The sequence below is a fragment of the Bemisia tabaci genome, chromosome 6 (genome assembly GCF_918797505.1).
Source record: "Bemisia tabaci chromosome 6, PGI_BMITA_v3".
Classification (NCBI taxonomy): Eukaryota; Metazoa; Arthropoda; class Insecta; order Hemiptera; family Aleyrodidae; genus Bemisia; species Bemisia tabaci.
The window spans coordinates 24103151-24117292 of record NC_092798.1 but is presented as its reverse complement, the minus strand read 5'-3'; the positions used below and the strand labels follow the sequence as shown (position 1 = coordinate 24117292).

Sequence of the window (14142 nt, the reverse complement as noted above, 5' to 3'; positions counted from 1 at the left end):
TACGGAATTTGCTTCGCACTGTGGAGAAAATCCCCCGACATTTGCATGAAAATCTGCACAACCGTTTTCATGTAAAAAATTAAATTGCCCAGTTAAATTTGGCAATAGCTGATGTGGCTTGGTTCCCTTCTGTTTAACGCGGTCCATTTTTTCCCCCTCTGTGCGAGTTCTTTTAGTGCATCTGTACTCTTTTGATGGCGGTAGACGCAGTGGCCCTACCTGTTCTAACGAGGGGTTTTCCAAGGATCCCAAATTCGTGGAGTTGATCCCTGTGAATAAATGTGCACGGAGCCCCCCGTCACATCAGGACGACAGGAAAATGAGGGAGTCTCAGTTGGCGGAAAACCACCCCGCGTCATAAAAGTAAAACCTGCAGCTTTTATGCTAGGATTCGAACACACTACACATCCATGCTCCAGACTTTCAAATTTTCAGCGCCTCATATTTTATGACCGATATTTTTTACCCCTCTGTGCGAGTCTTTCAGTGCATCTGTAATTCTAGACGCAGTGGCCCTACCTGTCCTAACGAGGGGTTTTCCAAGGATCCCAAATTCGCGGAGTTGATCCCTGTGAATAAATGTGCACGGAGCCCCCCGCCAGAGGACGACAGGAAAACGCGGGAGTCTCAGTTGGCGGAAAAAGCACCCCGCGTCGCGTCGAGTCGCGTTGTCGGCGGGGGAGGGGGTGGCGGATCTTGCCCCCTCGGCGTGTGTCGGGCGTCGCTGCGCTCAGTGTTGCTTGGCGCTAACTGGTCGCGGTGGCTCGCCGATGCCGATCGGTGGCGTTTCCACGCGGCGCACGTGGTGTTCACCGTTCTTCCTTTCTTCTTCGCGGCCGACCGATCCAGGTTCCCCGGGGATTAATTTCGCGCCGAGCTGAGCCGCGTCTCGCCTCGCCGTTCGCGCGCTCATTGACGCGTCGACCCGACAACCCCATATCTGCATGCCGTTCGCTTTTCTCACCACTTGTTTGTCTTCCTTTCATCGCCCCGGTGAGCCGGTCTTCTGTCACCTCATATCGGAGCCTCTGATTTTAAAACCTGCCGAATCCGCCGACTGGACCGCGTTAAGCAGAGGGGAACCAAGCCACACTACTGCCGTGCAACGCAAAAACGTCGTAAACGCCATTTTACATTTTTTTGGAAACATTGTATGAAAGCAGACAAACCTGTGTTCCTTGCAACAATGTTTTTACAGAATTCTTTCGCAAATACTTTCAAAAACTTAACCTGAAAATTTGAGGTCCATATGTGAAACAGTTTTTATTTTATAAAGTGTAGTTCCAGAAAACGCGGGAAAATCTTGATGGATTTACGGCGTTCTTGTTTAGCACGGCAGGAGGGAACTGAGGCACATTCTGCCGTGCAACACAAACGCCGTAAACGTCATTTTACATTTTTTGGAAACAATGTACCATAGCAGAAAAACTTGTGTGCCTAGGGAAAATGTTTTTCCAGAATTCTTTCTCAAATACTTTCAAGAACTTAACCTGAAAATTTGAGGTGCATGTGTAAAACAGTTTTTATTTTATAAAGTGTAGTTCCAAAAAACGAGGGAAAATCTTGATTGATTCACGGCGTCCTTGCTTAGCACGGCAGATTAGCTGTAGCCAAATCTAATTGGGCAGTTTAGTTTTCTACATGAAAACGATTGTGCGGATTTTTGTGCGAATTTCAGTGAAATTTCTGCATAGTACGATGCAAATTCAAAGGACATTTTCAAAGGAATCCACACAAACGTTCTCTTGTTAAAAATTGAATTGCCCAGTTAAATTTGGCGATAGCTAATGGGGCTTGGTTCCTTTCTGCTTAACACGGTCCAATTAAAAAAATATATAGGGGTAAAAACTAGGTTAAATAGTTTATAAATTAAACAAAGATTTTCAAACGGTAAAAAAAGAAAAAAAAAACCCTTTTCTAGTGTATTTCTGTATTTGAGTAGAAGAACTGTAAAGTTACATAATCCAAGTAACAACAGATGGATTCAGTCCCTTCTTCCGAATGGCCCCTCACGTAAGCTTGATGTACTTCCAGTTAAAATCACCATCGATTTTCTCCCTTAGTTCAGTATTTGAATAGCTGCCAGGCTGCCTTAGAGCCAAACTGATCAAAAGTATGGCAATTGCACTTGAAGCCACTGACTGTTTGACCTCATGTTAATTGACCTTTTTTGCCGTGAGATTTTTCGATCGATTTCAAGACGTCAACAATTGACCTGCGGGGTGTAGCTAAAATGAAAGCCTGGGAGGTAAGTGACATTGTTTAGGAAAAATTGCGGGATCGGTGATTCTGAGCAAAATCTATTTTAAAAATACACTCAGCAACAAGATTGACCAGAAAAAATTGAAAGTTCAGCTTTAAAATTTTGATATAAACTTTTCATGAGTCTCTTAAGACTCTAACTCTGAACTCGATTTCTTTCAATCTCAATAAAGTGCTGTTCGCCTTTTTCATCCACCGGAGAAATTCTTGTTTTCTTTCTTTTAATTCTTTTCAGATCATCCTGATAATACTTTTTACTTATCCAAATGATAGGTTTTAAACATATAGGTTTGATAGGTTCTGAATGCAATCGCAAGTTTAAATTTCTTCTTCAACATATAATAAGACACCAAACTCATCAAGACTTTTGTGAATTGACTGGTAAGGGAATCATGCGTTTTACATTGAATCGACATTGTTGAAGGAAATGCATTATGTAGATTTATGTGTGCGATGTCCTGCTCGGCTAAGAATGGATGTTGTTATAGTACATATTCTACAGAATCTCTCGGAGATCATTAATTCAGATTCTAAGTTTCATTCGACTATCTTGTGCTTGAGGCTTGTAAAATTTCTACAGTGAGTTCGAACAAAAAAATACATAACAAATTTCACCAAAATTCTACCCCCAACTTAATTTTCTGAAAACGTAGACTGTGCATCTTTTACAATCAGAGGCTCCGTTATCTACAATACAAGTACTAAAGACATCATGTTTTTGGTCCTCATTTTATCAAAATGGTCAATTAAAGGTTTTGTCCTGCGTCCTGGTAGTAGAATCGATTGAAGTCTTCTTCAGAGAGTAAAAGTATGAAAACGTCAAGCAGGCCTCTGAAATTTACTTCTTTCATCAGCACTTAGACGATGGAACGAAAGAGCTCGTCATAGACATCTTGAAGCTAGAATAGCAAGTATCTCTCTCTGCAACGCAGCTACTGCCATAATTTGAGGGGTGGTATTGCATGGTATTTCTACGAATTATTATGAAGAATGTGACTTTTATCCTCTCATTTTAATGATATTCATTGAAAATTTTATGGCAAGATGTCAAGTGATATGTTCTTGAAAAATTCATATGAGTATAAATGTGCAGAAATTTAGGAATTTCGCAATCTAAATCAGGAGTTTACGGTCAATATGTAAAATATTTTTACCGGGAAGAAAAAGGTAGTTCCTTTCAAAGATTTTCCCTCAGGCCTTTTTAATTATGTTCTTGGATATTCATCTTGCAATTTTTGCAATGGTTTTTGAAAGTTCTAATTTTCCCTCCTCTTTTTCAGACCTTTTAATGAGCACTTCCACATGATATTTTACAGCCTTCCTCATCTTTTCTTGTTTCTTTTTCTGCCCTATTTCACATTTAATTTTTACTCTCATGTCAATAACTCAACACACATCAATGATCACTTTTAATTATTTTTCCATTCATCTTATTTGATTTTTTCCAAAAGCGCGCATTGCATACATTTTGCGAACAATTTGTAAACAAAGATATGTAGTGGATACTACACTGATTGTAAACCAAGGGCAATAAGGGGGAGACAAGTTTCATGACTCAAATTTTTTCCTGAATTTCGAACTTTCAATCAGTGGTTTCCCCCAAACAGTTTTAAGTGTTTCTCTTCTTCTCGTGGCTCGTGTGTTTAATTCTTCATCCTGGATACTGCTAGAATGGTCCCGCCGTAAAACTTACCTATTCGACTGCCATCGACACAGGTAATTTAAGAACCATTTATAAATATGATTAAAATTAAGTATTATAGTGTTAATCATCTGTAAAGCTTCATTCGGTGTTGGATATAGTTTTTAAAAAGCCCGAGAGTAATTTTATTGAATCTTAATTAAATAATTTAAAAGTATAAAACGAAATACCATCGAGAATAAGACACTTGAAATTTTGTTTGAATGAAATTTTGAATGTGTGTCCTCGAGCTCAAAAATAAGCACAACAGAAATGTATCATTAACGTTCCGCTTACAGTTCGTCGTGCATGACTTGAAATCCACGTGTATCGGGTCAATAAAAAATCTCCCTCATTTTCTGAGGGAGATCAGGAAACTTTCAGGACAGAGACTTGCGGGTTTAAACACGCGGGTTTGAACCCTTCGTATGTATCACGTTCGTTCAATAGAGAAACCTGGAGTCAACTCAAATCACAGCACTTCTTGCGTGCGACAAACCTATTGACTTTGCGTGGGAAAAGCTACTCATTCTCTAATGTCTAGTTTTGTTGGTAAATTTATTCTTACCATTAAAAGTGAAACTATTTGTAAAAAAAGTACGAAAAATGCCATGAAATTGAAGTATACCCAATATCGTTAAATGAAACGGGGGTTATCTAAGGTTACATCGCCTCGCCGGTCGGCGCAAAATTTACATGAGCGCCTACATGACTGCAGGAAGACTTCACGCATTACGCCAAACACAGTGCGGTCGCCGGTCGGCGCGGAAAGCATATTAGCGCCTACAAGAGTGCAGGAATACTTCACGCATTGCGCCTTACTCAGTGCGGTCGCTGGTTGTCGCAAAACCCATATTAGCGCCTACAAGAGTGCAGGAATACTTCACGCATTGCGCTGAACACAGTGCGGTTGCCGCGCCAAGTTGCAGGAGCGCGATATAGAGGGGTCAAAATAAGACTCTTCATTAGTTTCAAATAAATTGATTTACTAAAATGTTCGTCTCCATTTCTACAAGAACATCAATCGTCTCCTCTTCCATGCTTGACGTATGAGAAATCAGGTTTTACCCAACCAGATTATTGCTAAACAATTTTCCATGTTTCTACGTTCGCATGCATCGTACAAACTAAAAGGCCTCGGTAATTGAGTTTCGGCATAATATAATTTCAACAGAATGGCAAAACGACAGGATAGTTCCGGGTAAATGGGAAAATTTCGGGAATTTTGACGCATGCATGATTTTGAGCGTTAATTTTCGAAAAAAGATGATGGATACATAATGTAGTCAAAGCCGGCTTAAGGCATCATTAAACGAAAGTGTATATGCAAGCACATGTACCTAAACAAAGAGTGCAATTAATCATTTTTGGGATATCACGGGTGGCTAGCTGTGTTGCCAAGTTCTCGTAATTTAATCAATTGAAATTTATTGGCATACCGCGCCGAGTGACGCGTGGAGCTCTTTCGAGATTGGAACTTTAAGGAAAATTTAATCTTAAAAGTAAAGTTTATGAGGTTGGTGGGGGAGGGCCATGCTTTTGAGAATGAGGAGTCCTAAAGTGAGATATCATTCCCATCTGTCAGATATTCGTCAAAATCGAGTTTTTCACGATTTCATGACTCGACTTGGAAAATTTTTAATGCATTCATTGTACTTTAAGGAAAATTTTCTTTTAAGGAAGATTCTCAAACCCCCGGTAAAAATTGGCAGTAGAATGTGTGTTCCAAAATACTATAGACCTAAAGCCGGCTGTAAGATTTCCAATAGCTTCTGTAGCCGGCTGTACAATTTCTTATAGCCTTTTATAGCCGATGGCGATTTAGCAACAGCCAGACGATGAAGTTTATGCTAAACGTTACTAAATACGGATACTAGGACTTAGTTAGTTTTTGGACTACCGCTCTCTTTTTGTGCCGTAGTATCTTGATTTATTTTGCGAGGAAAGCTCCGTACTTTTTAAACGTACTTTACTTGGCGCCTACAAACCTAGCAGGGATACTTTACGCATTGCGCAATGCGTGAAGTATCCCTGTTAGGTTTGTAGGCGCCAGTGCGTCGCCGCTCCGCTTTATATTAGGCTCTAATATTTAATCTCGCGGAGTCAGCGTTTTTCAACTTATGATTTTGAAATGTTTGCACACTCTGTATGACCATCTCATTTTAATTGATGAAAAAACAATATGTTTTAAAGGAAAATATAATGTGTGTTTTGTAAATATTAAGGTAGTTCCGCATCAAACTTAATGATTTCCAAAGCACACGAATTTCTACACAATTTCTTACAGCCCTTTATAGCCAATGGCGATAAAGTGTAAAGCCCGGCGATAGGAACTATAGCCCGACTGTATACTTTTTTATAGCTTCGCATGGCCCGGCTATATGATTTGCTTCGCTTTCTACAGCCAGCTATATGATTTTCAATAGCCTTCTTTAGTCGGCCATAAGAACTCCTATGGTATTTTGAAACGCAGATCGTATCGCCAATTTTTACCAGGGTCACTCAGAATCAACCATCACACACTGTAAGATTCCTCACATGTCACATGTTTTTTCCATGGAATGAAAGATACAGAAGGCAAGGCAAGTGAATTAAGAGAAAAAACTTTCGAACCCTTTTAATTAATTAACAGAAATGTGGTAGGTAGAAGTATGTGATTCATTTCAAACTTTAGATTGGTACGATTATTCGTAATGACCCTTTCACGACCATAATTGCTTTGCGCATCGTTTTGCAATCTACTTGGCAACAGAGATCTTATACACTCGCCAGAAGACCTCAGCATTTAATTTTGCCCAGTCAGACATCCATTTGTTGATGAATGGGACGCCATAGGATTAGCAAAAGATTATGGGCTTCTCTATCAATTCGAGAGAGCTAAATTAGCTGTGGTGATTTTACCCGTGCGAGCGTTGCTCCAAAATCGATAAGAAATTATTTGAAATTCTCTCTGTTGCTTCCGTCAGTTAGAAGAGAGTTTAGGTATTTCAGCTTTTTTTATTGTTTTTTTATCACAAATATTCTTGCAATTCATGCTAAATTTTACCTATAGAATACATTTTAACTAATTAAATTTATGACCTTCCTCTTTTTATATATTTGAATTTTCTGCACAAACGTGTGCAAAAATTGTTTGAATAAATGATGATGTAAGTAATCTTCAATCTATTTTTAGACATTTCTTTTTTCATTCTTCTGTCCGAACTCGAATTCTATGTGTTGCTTTATAACGTCTCTCCTATATATCAAATTAGGTACTTCAGAATTAAACGGTATACAAAGCCATTTTATTCTACATAAAGGAATCTTATTGAAAGTTTACCTAAACATTATCCCTCTTAAGAACATTGTTGACTTTTATCAAAATTTCTCGTTATACCATAAATTTACGAATCAAAATTAAAGAAATTAATTCAGGATTTCTTATACCACACGTGTGCCTGATGGAAAATTTTTCTACAACTGGATGACTGATTTTAATCATTCTTGCGGTCAAACTACGTCACATTGATTAATTTTCGCTTAGTTTATTTTTTCGAGAGAAAAATAATACAAACTCTAGCTTGAAATGGCTTAAGGATATTTTCGTTTAATCCTAGGTATTACAGAGCGTGTTAATACGGCATTATGTAGCCTACTCTTCGCGATTAAAAAATGAACCATGCAAAGGAACTAGGCAACATGCAATGTACTCAGGCTAACTCTCGTCCAATCCGTCCAGTTCAGTGTCATCAAACTTTACAACCACCTGATTAATATACGTACCACTTGATTTTGCCCTGAACTTTTATTTTCAGCTTTTTCAAACCTATTCGACCAATTATGTTCAACCACTAAATGTCTATTGAACACTTAATTCGGTGAAAGGCACAGGATACCAGCGATTCCGATGCAACCGCACTGGGAAAGCGTGAAAGGGACAGATTAAGGAACTTAAATAAGAATCATGCGAAGGAGTTAGACAACATGCAATGCACTCAGGCTAACTCTGGTCCAATCCGCCCAGTTCAGTGTCATCAAACTTTACAACCACCTGATTAATATACGCACCACTTGATTTTGCCCTGAACTTTTATTTTCAGCTTTTTTAAACCTATTCGACCAATTATGTTCAACCACTAAATGTCTATTGAACACTTAATTCGGTGAAAGGCACAGGATAACAGCGATTCAGATGCAACCGCACTGGGAAAGCGTGAAAGGGACAGATTAAGGAACTTAAATAAGAATCATGCAAAGGAGTTAGGCAACATGCAATGCACTCAGGCTAACTCTGGTCCAATCCGTCCAGTTCAGTGTCATCAAACTTTACAACCAATTGATTAATATACGTACCACTTGATTTTGCCCTGAACTTTTATTTTCAGCTTTTTTAAACCTATCCGACCAATTATGTTCAACCACTAAATGGCTATTGAACACTTCGAATTCGGTGAAAGGCACAGGATAACAGCGATGCGGATGCAACCGCACTGGAAGAGAGTGAAAGGAACAGATTAAGGAACTTAAGCTGCAAAACAAATCGAGAGTTTGTCTGCGGTAGTTTTCACCGAAAAGACGCTGCCGGTGGCGACGCACAGTGGTACGAGTTCATTAGAGAAGTCGGACATGAAAGTTTTGACTAAAACTGCAAATTTAGGTGTTCATATCGTCACATTTTAGGTTTCAAGGGGTGGTCCTGGAAGAAAATTTCACGAGGAAACCAATGGAACCATTTTTAGAACCTCAAAGTTTTGTATGAACGGAGTTATAAGCGTTTAAAGTTTTCAAATTTTGTCCGACCTCTCCTATTGACTCGAACCACTGTGCGACGTCTCAAATTTGGAGTGCGCCCGGCTGAGAAATATTAGCTCAACTTGCGCCAAGGGTTGCCTGCCGATCGCGGGTCTCCTTTTTTAATCACATGGAAACAAATCGGAATTAATTAAACGCTTCTCTCCGGACTCTTTCGGCGGAAACCGAGGTTCCAAATTGGTTCCCACCCCCTCCTCCAAACCCACCCCTACCTCATCTCCCGCCCCCACCCCTCCGCCTTTTCCTTCAACTTCCCAGAGATGTTCTTACCGTTTCGCCGCTAGGGATTAACCCAGGGCTGCCGTGATATCCCTGATACCACCGTCTGGATCCCTCCAACGAGAAACATGCAAATTTGGTGTGAGATTTGACAACCGTGGATCACCTGCTATACGTTGCTTCGTCTGTCCTTCGCTTTTACTGTTTCTCTGACTTAGACACTCCACAGTTGCCGTCGCTCTTTACTTAGTTAAATTTGCGATTTCCACGAAATCCGGGTTTGCCGGAACTTTAAAATCGTCTCTAGTCGTCTGGTAGAAAACGTGACACTTGGCTTAAATGGTTTTGTTCACAACCCGATTGAATCGTAATATTGCAATATTGCAATATTATATCGAATTGCAAGAAAATTTGAAATCAAATTGATGAATGACACATTATTGCATTATCTATATCTATAAATATGTTTAGTTTGCCGTGCTAAAGGAGAGTGCCGTATGAGGCTTCAAATGTTGCCAAATCTCCTTTGATAACTTACGACTTTTTAGATAAAATTTGTATTTTTCCTCCAATGTTTCAAGAATTCAATTCGCGTTCGGATCTATTTCATCTGAAAAATTCGAGGAAAAGTAGTAAAAACTCTCCTGAAAAATAAATATTTTACAGGCGGAAATTTTGCAACCCTCGAGTGTTGACTCTGCATTTTTCATCGGAGCAACAGTAGCAGTGGTCTGCAAAAAAGATCGTAATCCATGTTGGGTGATTTTGAGTCACTGTATTGTATTATCACCTTGCCCATTTAAATATTTCTTTAATGTATTGGGCGAAAATCAGGCTGTAAGTTCTGATGCGTTGAAGTCAGTAAGCTTATGGCCTTTATGTGTATAGAAGGTTTTTATGGTTGTAGTGGCATTATTGACTTAAATTCACGATCATCCTTGCAGACCGTCATTGCTTGTGGCATACTTATGGACAGGTCAATACTTCAAAAACGTACCCTATTATTTTCACCGATTTTCCAACAACTTCACGGTATTTTTAATTCAGCGCAGACATCGTGAATCTAAATTCAGGCCGTGCACAAACACACTAAAATGATTATGATAACACTAAAAAAAAGTAAAAATTAAAAGAGTATTGCATCAATCTTCAAACTCCCACCTTGTGGAGAAACCGCAAAAAATGCAATGGAACAACAATATAATTTCACAGATAGTAATCCATGATAACTGTCAAAAACCAAAAGCAAAAACATCTAGGGGTTTTTTTAACGACTCAAATGTCTGAAATTATTTCTCACAATTGAATCAAACCTAGTGTTGAGTATACGAAAGAAGTAAGTAATGTTCTCCGGACCAGTGATGTGGCGTGAATGATCGATTATCGATATTTTTCCATTTGAGGCTATGGTAAAGAATCGATTATTAAGGTGTTCGTTGCGAACACCCTGTTCATCGATCCTTTTACATAAGGTTAAATGACAGATCATTCGATATATCGCAAAGCGCGCCACGCCACTGCCGGACTTTATTGATCATTCACATGCGCAAACTTTCGGATGCACCTTCATAAAAAAATTGAAATGGCTTTCCAATAGTTTGTGCCTCCGGTTGGTGACAATAAGCATTATGACTCCGCAGGGATTCTACCCCGTAAAAAAACGGGATAGATATTCCTCTTCGTGGAACCGAAGTTATTTTATAGGTACCATAATTTTATAGCCCATTTGTCAGTAAACTAGCAGTGTATGCGATTATGATTTACCTCGTTTTTGCTATCTCTGGGAAGCAAGGGTGTTTGTTTTCACGCCTGTGAATGTGAAGTGCACATTTTTCAATTACTCAAAGAATTCCTTTGAATCAAAGACAAAAGAATTTAAATGAAAAATGCTTCATCCATAAAAATAAATTGCAATCTGCGAGGCTTTTGAAGCAGCGAGGAGAGATTCCATAAAATTTACTCGTTAATCTTGTTCTCATGAGTGCTTGGAGAGTGGAAAGTAACTGCTCTCAATTGGACTACATTTTGCAGTAAGGAACTACTACTTCTATCTGTAAAAGCATCTATCTGCATAGATTACTAACTGGCATTTATGTTGTTCCTAAAATGAGCTAGAAATAGTAGTTCCTAGTTGCAAAATTTTGTCCTACTGGAACGATTCGACCATTAGAGGTCCCCTGTCGTGAGAGGTGGAGTCTCAGGATAGCGTGGGATATTCCCTTCATCACAGCCTCAACCTTGAGAGGTTTTTTTGAGCTTTGGAGTTCATTTAAGAAAACGCCAGTGGCACTATCGTGTTTCTTGTAAAATTTTACGCAAGAAAAATTACTTTATTTGCAAATTACTCACATATCCATGAGCTCCATTTAAGTTGATCAAAAAGTAAGGGCGCCTCTTAATTCCGATAGGCAGCACTCGACAATGGGATCGATGTCCCGTTTTGATCGGCTCATATTGATTACTTGATGGTGGAAATATTCTACAGGGTGATCCAGGGTTAAACGGCCAGACTGCAGGAGCACGTTCTATGGGTCAAAATAAGACTTTTTTGTCGTAAGTTTTTCCAAAAGTGCCCCCAGTCGGAGCTACGCCCATCCCCCCCCCCCCAGAAAAAAAAAAAAATTCGGAAAGTAAATCGTGTTTTCTGAATTTTGACGACTTTTTTTTAAACAAACCGTCTTTTTCCTGTATTTTTATGTTCTGAATTCATACATGATCTAAACAAATCGAAATCCCAATTGTAGGAGGGGGTTTGGGGGTGTTTCGACTCCTACAGTCTGGCCGTTTAACCCTGGATCGCCCTGTATAGCTTGGAAGTTCCGCAGAGTAGAGAGTATGAGAAACTAAGCGACGACGCAGGAGACCACACTTGGCATGCAAATCGGGGGTAATACGGCTAATTGTGGCCTTGGTGTCAGGTGAGCGAGAGACCTTCCGGGTCACCGGATACCCGATTAATAATTGGCCGAAATTGGCGAGTGCAAGTTTACGGACGCGCGACTTCCAACCAGCGGCGTGGCGTGCTTTGCGATGTATCGATTTAACTGCCATCAAACTTTCGGAAAAGGATCGATAAACAAGGTGTTTGCAAGGAACACCTTGATAATCGATTCTTTATCATGGCCTCAAAGTGGGAAAATATCGATAATCGATCACTTAAGCATCGCCACTGGTTTCAACCCCTCCTTTCCGGTATACATCACTCCGTTCCCGGGGGTGAATTGCAGTTTGCAGTCCTCGCGAATCGCCCTGCAACTCTGTTACTCCGCCAAGGCGCTGATTTGAATTATCGGTGCCCGGCAGTGCGCATAGATTTTCCTCCTTCGATGGACCAATGGACCTCGTCATCGTCATCTTCCGGCCAAAGTATGACAAGCGCCGTGCGACGTTTCAAAATTTCCGCCGCCATTTTATTTTTACGGAGAAATTTCTAGTTGAGCCTATTTGAGAATTTCACGGAATTTTATCGGCAGCACAAAGAAAATTCAGTGAAATTTTTGGACAGCTCCGTTGCACAATTTCTCTGTAAAGAATAAAATGGCGGCGGAATTTTTTTCAACATCACATGGTGCTTGTGATACTTTGGCCGGAAGATGACGAATATTACCCCGCTAAACCAACGTGCTCACCAGATCTCCTTCTCTAAGGAATAATTCCGTATGAATATTTGAAGACGCTAAATTTTTGCCGTTTAAATAACTATTTTTGAGAAAGGTTATACAATTGATTTCGTTTAATTTTGGACTCTTGTTTATCGAGACAGCCGCCTCATTGTGACGAATTCGCCCGAGGCTAAATATTTTGCACAGTAGCAATTAAAAAAAAAATAGAGCGGAGCCTTGAGAGCTCACGCCTCGCACCGATAGCGCCTTCAAATTTGGAGACGCAACACGGACATCCATCGAGTACGAATAGTTGTATCTCTGCGCCGTCATCAATGCGCGTTGTAGTGCCTCTATTTTTTTTAAATTGGAGAAAAGTTAAGGTAAAGTTTGCGCTGAATATGGGATGGTGTGTTCGAATAATGGTAAAAAAAAAAAAAAAAAAAAAAAAAAAAAAAAAAAAAAAAAAAAAAAAAAAAAAAAATCAAACCGAATTATGGGTATCTTTACTCAGAATATTTCTTTTATCATATTCGAACGATTGAGAAGTAAACATACTCTTGATCGACGAAAAGCCGAGTTCTTAGTCAAAGAAGCCAAAGTCGTCGTCTCACTAGTCATACATGATAAATTTCTGATGCCTTAAAATCGTCTTTTCAAACGCTGCAGAAGCAAAAAACTAATCCACGAGAAAAAACCTAAGATTTATGCTGCCGTACTAAGGAGAAACGCCGTATGAGCCATCAGACGTTGCCAAATTCTCTTCGACAAATCACAAATTGTCCTAAAAATTTGAGAATATTTCTATTCCCGTTTTCAGAGAATTTTGCTCGTAATTATCTAAAACATCTGAAAATTTCAAGGAAAAACATGCATAATTTTCTTATAAACAAATATTTTCTGAAAGGAAATGTAGCAAAATTTGAATGCTCTTAGCGGGTTTTCTTAGCACGGCAGTATAAAAAGGCGACTGCACTGGGAAAAAAACACACCTTGGATCTAAAGTCCAGACTCTTGAAAACATCGACAAGAAAAAATAGTCTTGATTCAATCGGATTTTTGCTTAAATCAAGAACCAAGCCTCTTAATTTGAGCGGATTTCCTTTCGATTTAAGCTTAAATCTGATTGAATCAAGAGTCCTTTTTCTTGTCAATGTTCCCAAGAGTCTGGACTCTAGATCCAATGTGTTTTTTTTTCCAGTTTAGTGATCTCATAAACCAATAACGTAAAAGTGACAACATCCATCGGCACTCTTGACACGAAATCCAGTCGCCCGACGGATAGGTTCCGTTGAATCCGATCCACTTCACAGTGAAAACATTTTCCCGGAGCGTTTCGGTGGAAACGCGCGCCAGGCCAACGGCGCGACGCCGATGACGTCAAGGATGCTGATGATCCAACGCGGTTTCTGACAGATCCAACCCGTCCGTTCGTCCCCCTGCCGACAGCACTTCGGAAATGCATGACGCGCATAAAAATTACCGTTCCCGAAGTAATATCCCCCGTCCGCGGGTGCGGGGCGCGGGGGTGGGGCGGGGTCGGAAAAAGTTAGATAATAGCGAGGACAATCAATCGAACTTTTC

At 39.8% G+C, this 14142-nt stretch overlaps 1 protein-coding gene across 1 annotated transcript in view; it reads left to right on the top strand.

Annotated features, from left to right (window-relative positions):
* The first annotated feature begins 715 nt into the window (after positions 1-715).
* Positions 716-14142, top strand: part of Cngl (Cyclic nucleotide-gated ion channel-like) — a 327720-nt gene continuing 314293 nt past the window's right edge. Inside the window, exons 1-2 of the mRNA XM_072301180.1 lie at positions 716-993; positions 3714-3978. The gene's annotated coding sequence lies outside the window, so the exon portion shown is untranslated. The remainder of the gene's footprint in view (positions 994-3713; positions 3979-14142) is intronic.